Source organism: Salmo trutta, chromosome 36 (genome assembly GCF_901001165.1).
Source record: "Salmo trutta chromosome 36, fSalTru1.1, whole genome shotgun sequence".
NCBI lineage: Eukaryota > Metazoa > Chordata > Actinopteri > Salmoniformes > Salmonidae > Salmo > Salmo trutta.
This window is the reverse complement of record NC_042992.1, coordinates 7,576,846-7,590,375: the sequence shown is the minus strand read 5'-3', so window position 1 is coordinate 7,590,375 and position 13,530 is coordinate 7,576,846. Positions and strand designations below refer to the sequence as shown.

At 45.9% G+C, this 13,530-nt stretch overlaps 1 protein-coding gene across 1 annotated transcript in view; it reads left to right on the top strand.

The window, feature by feature from the left end:
* Positions 1–4,767: 4,767 nt before the first annotated feature.
* LOC115175312 (gamma-aminobutyric acid type B receptor subunit 1) overlaps positions 4,768–13,530 on the top strand; it is a gene marked incomplete in the record, with an annotated part of 211,185 nt that continues 202,422 nt past the window's right edge. The window contains 1 exon segment of the mRNA XM_029734486.1: positions 4,768–4,841.

Here is a 13,530-nt window from a genome sequence, read left to right as displayed (position 1 = left end):
AACACGTCTGGGATGTTCATGAGCCTGAGGATGAGTCCCAAATATGGCAACCTATTCCCTACAAAGTGCGCTACTTTTGACCAGAGCCCTATGGGGACGCAGCTTGCCATTTGGGACTAAACCTTTTAGTCTTTTCTTATTTTATTTTACCAGCTGTTTATATTCTCCATGGTACAGTAGGGATTTTTGTTTCATTTCTGAGAAAAGTGTGTGAGAGAGACATAGAGAGCGAGAGAAAGAGAGTGAAAGGGGGAATTCATCCATGCATGTCTGTTTGTAAGAGTGGTGTGATACAGGTCCTTGTGGGACCGACAATAGGAGATGGAGGGAGGGATGAATGGATAGATTTACACATATCCTCTCCGTCGCCCACACACGATAAACCAGGAGATCATTCTGCAGACTAAGGCTAGATGTATTGAGGTCTGAGGTGACTGACTGGGGACAATATCTCCTACAGCTCTGTCTGCTGGTCCTCTGGGGGAATATACAGATTCTAGGGACTAACTAAAGGAAACACTGTCTTTTCAGCACCACATTCTAGAACTGTCTTTTCAGCACCACATTCTAAAACTGTCCTTTCAGCACCACATTCTAGAACTGTCTTTTCAGCACCACATTCTAAAACTGTCTTTTCAGCACCACATTCTAGAACTGTCTTTTCAGCACCACATTCTAGAACTGCCCTTTCAGCACCACATTCTAGAACTGTCTTTTCAGCACCACATTCTAAAACTGTCCTTTCAGCACCACATTCTAGAACTGTCTTTTCAGCACCACATTCTAGAACTGCCCTTTCAGCGCCACATTCTAGAACTGTCTTTTCAGCACCACATTCTAAAACTGTCCTTTCAGCACCACATTCTAGAACTGTCTTTTCAGCACCACATTCTAAAACTGTCCTTTCAGCACCACATTCTAGAACTGTCTTTTCAGCACCACATTCTAGAACTGCCCTTTCAGCGCCACATTCTAGAACTGTCTTTTCAGCACCACATTCCAGAACTGTCCTTTCAGCACCACATTCCAGAACTGTCTTTTCAGCACCACATTCTAGAACTGTCCTTTCAGCACCACATTCTAGAACTGTCTTTTCAGCACCACATTCTAGAACTGTCTTTTCAGCACCACATTCTAAAACTGTCTTTTCAGCACCACATTCTAGAACTGTCCTTTCAGCACCACATTCCAGAACTGTCCTTTCAGCACCACATTCCAGAACTGTCTTTTCAGCACCACATTCTAGAACTGTCCTTTCAGCACCACATTCTAGAACTGTCTTTTCAGCACCACATTCTAGAACTGTCTTTTCAGCACCACATTCTAAAACTGTCTTTTCAGCACCACATTCTAGAACTGTCTTTTCAGCACCACATTCTAGAACTGTCTTTTCAGCACCACATTCTAGAACTGCCCTTTCAGCACCACATTCTAGAACTGCCCTTTCAGCACCACATTCTAGAACTGTCCTTTCAGCACCACATTCTAGAACTGTCCTTTCAGCAACACATTCTAGAACTGTCCTTTCAGCACCACATTCTAAAACTGTCTTTTCAGCACCACATTCTAAAAAAAATTTTTCCACTTCTAAGATAAACACTACCATTGTGTGAGCGATGGCACGTGTTCAATATGTCATGTGCAATTCATGCAGCAGAGCAAACAGAGAAAAAAACTGCTATTTTCTGTGACTCAGTTGTGTTAGATCTTTGAAAATGGCAGATCCATTTCCACCTGCCTCCTGTGTTGTGTGGTGTGACTCATCCTTCTCTCACTCTCTCTGCCAGCATCCTCTGCCTACCCTACCAATCCTGTTTACCCTACCCTATCAATCCTGCCTACCCTACCTCCCCAGCATCCTCTGACTACCCTACCTTATCTATCCTGCCTACCATACCTACCATACCTCCCCAGCCTACCCTACCTACCATACCTCCCCAGTCTACCCTACCTACCATACCTCCCCAGCCTACCCTACCTCCCCAGCCTACCCTACCTACCATACCTCCCCAGCCTACCCTACCTACCATACCTCCCCAGCCTACCCTACCTACCATACCTCCCCAGCCTACCCCACCTACCCTACCTACCCTACCTCCCCAGCCTACCATACCAACCATACCTCCCAGGCCTACCCTACATACCATACCTCCCCAGCCTACCATACCTACCATACCTCCCCAGTCTACCCCACCTACCCTACCTACCATACCTCCCCAGCCTACCATACCTACCATACCTCCCCAGCCTACCCCACCTACCCTACCTACCATACCTACCATACCTCCCCAGCCTACCCCACCTACCCTACCTACCATACCTCCCCAGCCTACCCCACCTACCCTACCTACCCTACCTACCATACCTCCCCAGTCTACCCTACCTACCCCACCTACCTACCCTACCAACCATACCTCCCCAGCCTACCCTACCAACCATACCTCCCAGGCCTACCCTACATACCATACCTCCCCAGCCTACCCTACCTACCCCACCTACCTACCATACCTCCCCAGCCTACCCCACCTACCCTACCTACCCTACCTACCATACCTCCCCAGTCTACCCTACCTACCCCACCTACCTACCCTACCAACCATACCTCCCCAGCCTACCCTACCAACCATACCTCCCAGGCCTACCCTACATACCATACCTCCCCAGCCTACCATACCAACCATACCTCCCCAGCCTACCATACCAACCATACCTCCCAGGCCTACCCTACATACCATACCTCCCCAGCCTACCCTACCTACCCCACCTACCTACCATACCTCCCCAGCCTACCCCACCTACCCTACCTACCATACCTACCATACCTCCCCAGCCTACCACACCTACCCTACCTACCATACCTCCCCAGCCTACCCCACCTACCCTACCTACCCTACCTACCATACCTCCCCAGTCTACCCTACCTACCCCACCTACCTACCCTACCAACCATACCTCCCCAGCCTACCCTACCTACCCCACCTACCTACCCTACCAACCATACCTCCCCAGCCTACCCTACCAACCATACCTCCCCAGGGCACCCTACCTGCCATACCTTCCCAGCCTCCCCTACTTATGCATTATAGCCTGCCTACCTTGTCTCCCCAGTACCCCTACTTTCCCAGCATACCCTGCCTACCCAGCCTCCCCTCTCTACCCAGCGTATCCTGCCTACCCATCCTCCCTTACCTACCCAGTATACTCAGCCTCCCTTACCAGAACAGAGCCAGCAAGACAGGGGTCCTCTTAACTGGCTTTGGTATCCAAACTGAAGAAATAATGAATGATAAACCTGATCATCCCTGCAATGACAATGGGGGGCCAGAGCCGCTGATCGCTGTCCTCCTCAGTAATACAATCACCCTGGGTTGCGCCCAAAATGGCACACTTTTCCCTATGTAGTGCACTACTTTTGTCCAAAGCCGCTCTGGTCAAAAGTAGTGCACCACATAGGGAATAGTGTGCCATTTGGGGCAGTCGTCGAAGCTGCAGCCAGCCCAGCCAGCCCCAACCTGCCAGCTGCAGAATAAGTTGATTATGCTCATAGAATGACTACATACATCAAACTGACAGTCGACAGGGGGGAGAGAGGAGGATGAGACAGAAGAAGGAGTTGATTGGCCAATTGCTGTTAGCCATGAACTCGGCATAGTGGGGTGGTCTTCACTATTTATCTAGGATGTGTAAACCTCATATGTCTTTCTGTCAGCCAATGAGGGCTCTAATTTCTCCCACCAGCACTATTTCCAGCGACTACCGGGCCCATCGTCAAGTAGCGGGGCTGTAGGGGTACACTGAACTCTACTGCAGATAAGGGAGAGTTTAGAGTTGCGTCTCGCCCAGTGACGTCACGGGTGAGTGAGGGACATTGTTGAGCGCGACGAGAAGGGAAGGAGAGAGCAGGGAAGTGCACAGTGCAACGTCGCTCATGTGTGTGTGTGTGTGTGTGTGTGTGTGTGTGTGTGTGTGTGTGTGCGTGCGCGCGCGTCTCTGTGTGTAGGCTATCGCGCGTTTCCCGAGACAACATTTTACACTGGTCAGAAATACAGCGAGTTGTTGTAATTCGGATCACAGCATAGACGTATTGCAGTCTTGGTTTCAGGGTTTGGGGAACATTTGTTTGCACGAAACACACTTTTGCACAGACTGCTGTCTTCATTTGCGGTTTATTTTCTCCCTACGAGTCGTATTCGATGGAAACATGGCAATTGAACGGGCATCTATTTGTGAGTATGATTCCTATAGCGAACTATAGGCGACAGTGATCTTACCTAAGCTTGGTAATGATTGTATATTAGCGTTTTTTTTTTACTTTTTAAATGGTGATCCATTTTTGCATTCGAATCGACGTGTTGTCATTTATTTAAAACCAAGCAATATGGACTTTATGGCACAACTAGGTTAGGCTATTTAATAAACATTCTGCTATCTACAGCTTTGATTTATTTAAAGGTATATTTGATAAAGCCTAGTTGAATAGGCTACATGTGTCTTTTTAATATTTTTTTTATAGACAATTATAGGCTAAGCACAGCATTTGACAGCAACGCCATTTACAGTTTGTATTTTAGCAATAGCCTCTCAGTAGCCTACTCGTTTAGATGAGGGCAGATTGAATATTTAAGGTAACGTGTAGCGGATGTGGTGACCGCTCGCGAGCGCGTGCATACGCATCCTTTCCTCACTGATCCTCAAACACGCAAACACACACTTTCACACGCAACAACAACAACAAAAAGCGTCAGCACGCAGGCTGGATATCAATCAACCAATCAAACCTCTTTTTGAGATCATCATCATCATCCTCGCTGACTGTCATCCAGAGGCTGAAGAGTGCAGCGGTAAGTTTGGACATTTCAGTTCTCTCACATCACAGTGCTCCAAAACGTTATGTTCCCCATATCTATCTGCCTTTCATTGTCATCGTTTCAACCTTCTTCAACATGATGAAATACATTTGTGCTTGTTATGGTCCCTATGGATTTGAACTGTCAAAAGGGGCTATTGTATCGCTGTGACGACAGACACCACCAGTAGAACGTAGAAAGACATGCTCGCTGTGTTTATCTGTTGTGTCCCCCATAGCCGTGGATATGTTTGTTCTAGCTCGGTGTTTGACTTTCAGAGGGGCTAATCTATTTCCGTGACCACTGAGACCGGTTATTGGCATTACCTTGCCTCATTGCTTAGATCTTCAGCAGCAAAACATTCCCTGACCTTTTAAAGTGGTGTTTTTCTCTCTCCACTGTGATAGGCCCATAAGGACTTGTATGTATCCCATGTGGGCTTCATATGTCGGTGGTCGATTGTGGCTATTACATTAAACTGTCAGAATAGTTTATGAAACACAGGTAGCACTGACTGCCTTGTAATCTATGCCTTCATCCGTTCCCACCCTCGACGACATACTGCTGGTTTTCAACCCTGTGAGTTAACGTCATTGATTGGCCCTTGGTTTTGACAGATACCCAGAACATTGTCTCTATATAAAACTGCCGTGTTTTTCTCAGCATTATGTCTGTAGATTGTTGTTCTCCAGATTCATTGGATTGTATATATATGTTTGGACACTAAGGAATGTCTGTCTGTAAGGCTGTGTTTTAAGCACTGTGGATATTGTCTTGCAGATTCATTGTGTTAAGTTAGCATCAAATCACCAGGGTCCTCCTAGTCTCTTTCTATGATAATGTGTTTGTTACTATGGGGCCCTGGTCAAAAGTAGTACACTATAAAGGGAATAGGGTGCCATTTTGGACACAGTCTGTGTGTGTGAAGCCAGATTGTGTAAACAGGGTTAATTGGTGTTACCGTGGCAAAGTCAGCTGTTTATTTATCAGTGTTATAGCAATTCCCCGGGGAGACTGGCGAGATAATAAACTCTCTTAATTAGGGCACTAATGATAGCATGGGGGGGGGTTCATCACTGCGTCTGTGTGTTTGTTGATATTAGGATCTGATCACATAGACACTGGAAGACATGATATATAGGATTACCAGTAGACAGACAGACAGACAGACAGACAGGTTACACATCACACCCCAACGGCCAGATGACTTCTAGTACATCGTCTACACGCTATCTGGGCAGCAGAGAGCTCCAAGCCGTCTGTACACCCTGAATGACTTAGCTATTACCCCGATAATATGAACTGTCTCGCAGGGCTGTGGAAGATACAGGTCATTAAATACCCTGGATCCTCCAGTAAGATTATGTGTCCTCCAATAAGAATGTGGCGTCTCCGGTAAGAACGTGGCGTCTCCGGTAAGAATGCGGAGTCTCCAGTAAGAATGTGGCGTCTCCAGTAAGAATGTGGAGTCTCCTGTAAGAATGTGGCGTCTCCAGTAAGAATGTGGCGTCTCCAGTAAGAATGTGGCGTCTCCAGTAAGAATGTGGCGTCTCCAGTAAGAATGTGGCGTCTCCAGTAAGAATGTGGCGTCTCCAGTAAGAATGTGGCGTCTCCAGTAAGAATGTGGAGTCTCCAGTAAGAATGTGGAGTCTCCAGTAAGAATGTGGAGTCTCCAGTAAGAATGTGGAGTCTCCAGTAAGAATGTGGAGTCTCCAGTAAGAATGTGGAGTCTCCAGTAAGAATGTGGCGTCTCCAGTAAGAATGTGGCGTCTCCAGTAAGAATGTGGAGTCTCCAGTAAGAATGTGGCGTCTCCAGTAAGAATGTGGCGTCTACTAAGAATGTGGCGTCTCTAGTCAGAATGTGGAGTCTCTAGTTAGAATGTGGCGTCTCTAGTTAGAATGTGGAGTCTCCAGTTAGAATGTGGCGTCTCTAGTTAGAATGTGGCGTCTCTAGTTAGAATGTGGAGTCTCTAGTTAGAATGTGGAGTCTCTAGTTAGAATGTGGGGTCTCCAGTTAGAATGTGGAGTCTCTAGTTAGAATGTGGAGTCTCTAGTTAGAATGTGGAGTCTCCAGTAAGAATGTGGAGTCTCCAGTAAGAATGTGGAGTCTCTAGTTAGAATGTGGAGTCTCTAGTTAGAATGTGGAGTCTCTAGTTAGAATGTGGCGTCTCTAGTTAGAATGTGGAGTCTCTAGTTAGAATGTGGAGTCTCTAGTTAGAATGTGGGGTCTCCAGTTAGAATGTGGAGTCTCTAGTTAGAATGTGGAGTCTCTAGTTAGAATGTGGAGTCTCCAGTAAGAATGTGGAGTCTCCAGTAAGAATGTGGAGTCTCTAGTTAGAATGTGGAGTCTCTAGTTAGAATGTGGAGTCTCTAGTTAGAATGTGGAGTCTCTAGTTAGAATGTGGCGTCTCCAGTAAGAATGTGGAGTCTCCAGTAAGAATGTGGCGTCTCCAGTAAGAATGTGGCGTCTCCAGTAAGAATGTGGCGTCTCCAGTAAGAATGTGGCGTCTCCAGTAAGAATGTGGCGTCTCCAGTAAGAATGTGGAGTCTCCAGTAAGAATGTGGAGTCTCCAGTAAGAATGTGGAGTCTCCAGTAAGAATGTGGAGTCTCCAGTAAGAATGTGGAGTCTCCAGTAAGAATGTGGAGTCTCCAGTAAGAATGTGGAGTCTCCAGTAAGAATGTGGAGTCTCCAGTAAGAATGTGGCGTCTCCAGTAAGAATGTGGCGTCTACTAAGAATGTGGCGTCTCTAGTCAGAATGTGGAGTCTCTAGTTAGAATGTGGAGTCTCTAGTTAGAATGTGGAGTCTCTAGTTAGAATGTGGAGTCTCTAGTTAGAATGTGGGGTCTCCAGTTAGAATGTGGAGTCTCTAGTTAGAATGTGGAGTCTCTAGTTAGAATGTGGAGTCTCTAGTTAGAATGTGGAGTCTCCAGTAAGAATGTGGAGTCTCCAGTAAGAATGTGGAGTCTCCAGTAAGAATGTGGAGTCTCCAGTAAGAATGTGGAGTCTCCAGTAAGAATGTGGAGTCTCTAGTTAGAATGTGGAGTCTCTAGTTAGAATGTGGAGTCTCTAGTTAGAATGTGGAGTCTCCAGTTAGAATGTGGCGTCTCCAGTAAGAATGTGGCATCTACTAAGAATGTGGCGTCTCTAGTAAGAATGTGGAGTCTCTAGTTAGAATGTGGAGTCTCTAGTTAGAATGTGGAGTCTCTAGTTAGAATGTGGAGTCTCTAGTTAGAATGTGGAGTCTCTAGTTAGAATGTGGAGTCTCTAGTTAGAATGTGGAGTCTCTAGTTAGAATGTGGAGTCTCCAGTAAGAATGTGGAGTCTCCAGTTAGAATGTGGAGTCTCCAGTTAGAATGTGGAGTCTCCAGTTAGAATGTGGAGTCTCCAGTTAGAATGTGGAGTCTCCAGTTAGAATGTGGAGTCTCCAGTAAGAATGTGGAGTCTCCAGTAAGAGCTACTACTTCTATCATCAGTCTAATAGTGTTCTCTCACCTTCCCCTGTCTGGGTGTAGTACTCACACACACTCGCGCACGTGCACAAACCTACACACACACCCACAAACGCACACACACTGCCTTAGTTTCCTGGCTGCTGGTAGGTAAATGGACTTCCTGACTGACACTAGGGCTACATCCACAATGGCACCCTCTCCCCTATATAGTGCACTACTTTTGACCAAAAATGGCACCCTATTTCCTTTATAGTGCACTACTTTTGACAGTGGACCATAGGGAATAGGGTGCCATTTGAGATGTAGACCAGGACTAGGAGTTCCAGACTGACTCTCTCTCTCTTTCTCTTTGTTTTGTTCTTTCTCTCTCTCTTTCGTTATTTCTCTCTCTTTCTTTCATTCTTTCTCTCTCTCCTTTTGTGTCTCTCTCTCTTTTTGTCTCTCTCTCTTTCTCCTTTTTTTCTCTTTTTCTCTCTCTCTCTCTATTTAATTGAAATTGCTTTATTGGCATGACGTAACAGCTACTCATTCGAGGGAATTTCTTTATTTGTACTATTTTCTACATTGTAGAATAATAGTGAAGACATCAAAACTATGAAATAACACATATGGAATCATGTAGTAACCAAAAAAGTCTTAAACAAATCTAAATATATTTTATATTTTAGATTCTTCAAAGTAGCCACCCTTTGCTTTGATGGCAGCTTTGCACACTCTTGGCATTCTCTCAACCAGCTTCAACCAGCTGCAGTCGCAGAAAACAGAAACGGCTATGATGAAACTGGCTCTCATGAGGACCGCCACAGGAAAGGAAGACCCAGAGTTACCTCTGCTGCAGAGGATGAATTCATTAGAGTTAACTGCACCTCAGATTGCAGCCCAAATAAATGCTTCAGAGTTCAAGTAACAGACACATCTCAACATCAACTGTTCAGAGGAGACTGCATGAATCAGGCCTTCATGGTTGAATTGCTGCAAAGAAACCACTTCTAAAGGACACCAATAATAAGAAGAGACTTGATTGGGCCAAGAAACACGAGCAATGGACATTAGACTGGTGGAGCTCTATCCTTTGGTCTGATGAGTCCAAATCTGAGATTTTTGGTTCCAACCACCATATCTTTGTGAAACTCAGAGTAGGTGAACAGATGATCTCCGCATGTGTGGTTCCCACCGTGAAGCATGGAAGAGGAGGTGTGATAGTGTGGGGGTGCTTTGCTGGTGACACTGTCAGTGATTTATTTAGAATTCAAGGCACACTTTACCAGCATGTCTGCCACAGCATTCTGCAGCAATACGCCATCCCATCTGGTTTGCGCTCAGTGGGACTATCATTTGTTTTTCAACAGGACAATGACCCAACACTCCTCCAGGCTGTGTAAGGGCTATTTGACCAAGAAGTAGAGTGATCGAGTGCTGCATCAGATGACCTGGCCTCCACAGTCCACCGACCTCAACCAAATTGAGATGGTTTGGGATGAGTTGGACCGCAGAGTGAAGGAAAAGTAGCCGACAAGTGCTCAGCATATGTGGGAACACCTTCTAGACTGTTGGAAAAGCATTCTATGTAAAGCTAGTGGAGTGAATGCCAAGAGTGTGCAAAGCTATCATCAAGGCAAATGGTGGCTACTTTGAAGAATCTGAAATCAAAAATATTTTGTTGATTGATGTCTTCATTATTATTCTACAATGTACAAAATAGTAACAATAAAGAAAACCCCTTGAATGGGTAGGTGTGTCCAAACTCTTGACTGGTACTGTACATATTTCCAAAGCATACTTTGGAAAGTAAGTTATTATTTTACAATATTAACATTATTCATATTATATTTTCTCTCTCTCTCTTTATCTGCCTCTCTTGCTCAAGCCATTTTCTCTCTGCACAGACAGTGACCTTTTAAAAATGTTATTAATTTATTAATATTCAATATTAATTTACAACTTTTTCATTCACCTGATTGACCGTAGAGTGACTTCATGAGATTTATAATCGAAATCCTTCACATTTATTTCAATGGGAACTGTGTTTGGTGAGCAAATAATTAGTAAATTGGCTTCTCCAGATTAAAGGTTTAAGGAGATATAATATATAATACCGTTGACAAGGACTGGCTCGTGTGGGTAGAGTTGATTGGATTTCACTTACAGGTGTGTGCATGATGAGACTATATCTGCGTCCCAACTGGTACCTTATTCCCTATGTAGTGCACTACTTTTGACAAGAGGCCTATGGGCCCTGTTCGAAAGTAGTGCACTATAAAGGGAATAGGGTACCATTTGCGACGCGATCTATTGTTCTAGAGTTCAGTTCCAGGTTGAGACTGTATCACGGAATCATGTCTTTATAGAAATGAACAGAAAGGAGAATTTTGTTGTTGTTGTTGTTGCTAGTTTCCCTCCTGTGATGTGTGTTATATTTTAGGAGATATACATTTAGCCCTGCCTCCATCTATACAGGAGATACCGTTTTAGCCCCGCCTCCATCTATACAGGAGATACAGTTTTAGCCCCGCCTCCATCTATAGAGAAGATACAGTTTTAGCCCCGCCTCCATCTATAGAGGAGATACAGTTTTAGCCCCGCCTCCATCTATAGAGGAGATACAGTTTTAGCCCCGCCTCCATCTATAAAGGAGATACAGTTTAGCCCCGCCTCCATCTATAAAGGAGATACAGTTTAACCCCGCCTCCATCTATACAGGAGATACAGTTTTAACCCCGCCTCCATCTATACAGGAGATACAGTTTTAGCCCCGCCTCCATCTATACAGGAGATACAGTTTTAGCCCCGCCTCCATCTATACAGGAGATACAGTTTTAGCCCCGCCTCCATCTATACAGGAGATAAACATTATGAATGAGGTGAGAGTAATGGATATGAGAAGCATATACTTTATGTGGACAAGTAAGTGAATGAATTAGTGAATGGGTGAGTAGCTACTGTAAGTCAGTGAATGAATGGGTGAGTAGCTACTGTAAGTCAGTGAGTCAGTGAATGAATGGGTGAGTAGCTACTGTAAGTCAGTGAGTCAGTGAATGAATGGGTGAGTAACTACTGTGAGTCAGTGAATGAATGGGTGAGTAACTACTGTGAGTCAGTGAATGAATGGGTGAGTAGCTACTGTGAGTCAGTGAATGAATGGGTGAGTAGCTACTGTAAGTCAGTGAGTCAGTGAATGAATGACAGAGGATGAATCAGTGAGGATGAAAAAGTGAGTCCCCATCAAGCTGAGTAGGCCTAAGCTCTATTGACTACAACTGACTGACTGAATAACTGCTGCAATTGAGGTGCCAGACAGGCCCACATGATTGGCTTGATCTCCAATTAGACCAAACCCCTCCAGCTGCCAATCATGACCCAGAATGTGTGTTTCTGCTCTAGGATGAGTCACTAATGGAACCCTATTCCCTATGTAGTTAAACAAAGATCACACTTACAACCACTTACTGTCTTTCTCTCACACTCCCTCTGTTCTCCTTCTGTTCCCCCTCTGTTCCCCCTCTGTTCTCCTTCTGTTCCCCCTCTGTTCCCCCTCTGTTCCCCCTCTGTTCCCCCTCTCTTCTCCCTCTGTTCCCCCTCTCTTCTCCCTCTGTTCCCCCTCTGTTCCCCCTCTGTTCCCCCTCTGTTCTCCCTCTGTTCTCCCTCTGTTCCCCCTCTGTTCTCCCTGTGTTCCCCCTCTGTTCCCCCTCTGTTCCCCCTCTGTTCTCCCTCTGTTCTCCCTCTGTTCTCCCTCTGTTCCCCCTCTGTTCCCCTTCTGTTCCCCCTCTGTTCCCCTTCTGTTCCCCCTCTGTTCCCCCTCTGTTCTCCCTCTGTTCCCCCTCTGTTCCCCTTCTGTTCTCCCTCTGTTCCCCCTCTGTTCTCCCTCTGTTCTTAGAATGTTTTCTCTTTCAGTCTGCCTCTCTCTGTATTCAGCCCTCTCTCTCTCTCTCTCTCTCCCTCTCTCTCTCTCCCTCTCTCTCGCTCGCTCTCTCTCTCCCTCATCCTCTCTCTCATCCTCACTCTGTACTCAGCTTCTCTCTGTCTCTTTCCTTCTGTCTCGTTATCCGTCTCTCTGCACCCTATCTATAACTCTCTGTTTCAGAGAGCTGTCACACACACACACACACACACACACACACACACACACACACACACACACACACACACACACAGCTCAACATTAGCTCAACAGCAGCAGACTTGTGGGTGCTTTAAACGGCCCTTCATCTGAGAGGATGGGGGGACCTGCTGTTGATACTCACACATTTTCCATCGCCCCACAATGTTACCTTGATTGCTACTGCCAAAGTGTTTGGCCCAGATTGTAAATGTGGTATTTATCTGTTTGTGGGACATAAAGTGCATCCCCTTTCTGCATCCTAAATGGCATCCTACTATAGTGCACTACTTTTGACCTGAATGACTCCCCTATCCCCCTCCCTTCACATCTGGCCCCTAGAATATTTCTCAAGGCTTCGGAGCAGTTTGAATGATTTTCACATCCAACAGTAGCAGAACCCACCATGTTCCAATTCATCTTACTAAGCAGACAGATAGTTTCCACAGCCTCTTGAGTTGTGTCAGTGACTCAGATATAAGGCCCAGGGGGCTAGTTGTCAGTGTAGGAAGATGGAGAGATAGATAGAGGGATAGATAGATAGATAGAGGGATGGATAGAGGGATATATATATATATATAGAGAGAGAGAGAGAGAGAGAGAGAGAGAGAGAGAGAGAGAGAGAGAGAGAGAGAGAGAGAGAGAGAGAGAGAGAGAGAGAGAGAGAGAGAGAGAGAGAGAGAGAGAGAGAGAGAGAGAGAGAGAGAGAGAGAGAGAGAGAGAGAGAGAGAGAGAGAGAGAGAGAGAGAGAGAGAGAGAGAGAGAGAGAGAGAGAGAGAGAGAGAGAGAGCGCTGTCTCTCTCTCTCTCTCTCTCTCTACGGGCTGTCTCTACGGGCTGTCTGTCTCTCTCTACGGGCTGGCTGTCTCTCTCTACGGGCTGTCTCTCTCTCTCTATGGGCTGGCTGTCTCTCTCTACGGGCTGGCTGTCTCTCTATTTGCTGTCTCTGTCTATGGGCTGTCTCTATGGGCTGTCTCTCTCTATGGTCTGTCTCTCTCTACTGGCTGTCTCTCTAAGGTCTTTCTCTCTCTTTGGGCTGTCTCTCTATGGGCTGGCTGTCTCTCTACGGGCTGTCTCTCTCTCTATGGGCTGTCTGTCTCTCTCTATGGGCTGGCTGTCTCTCTATTTGCTGTC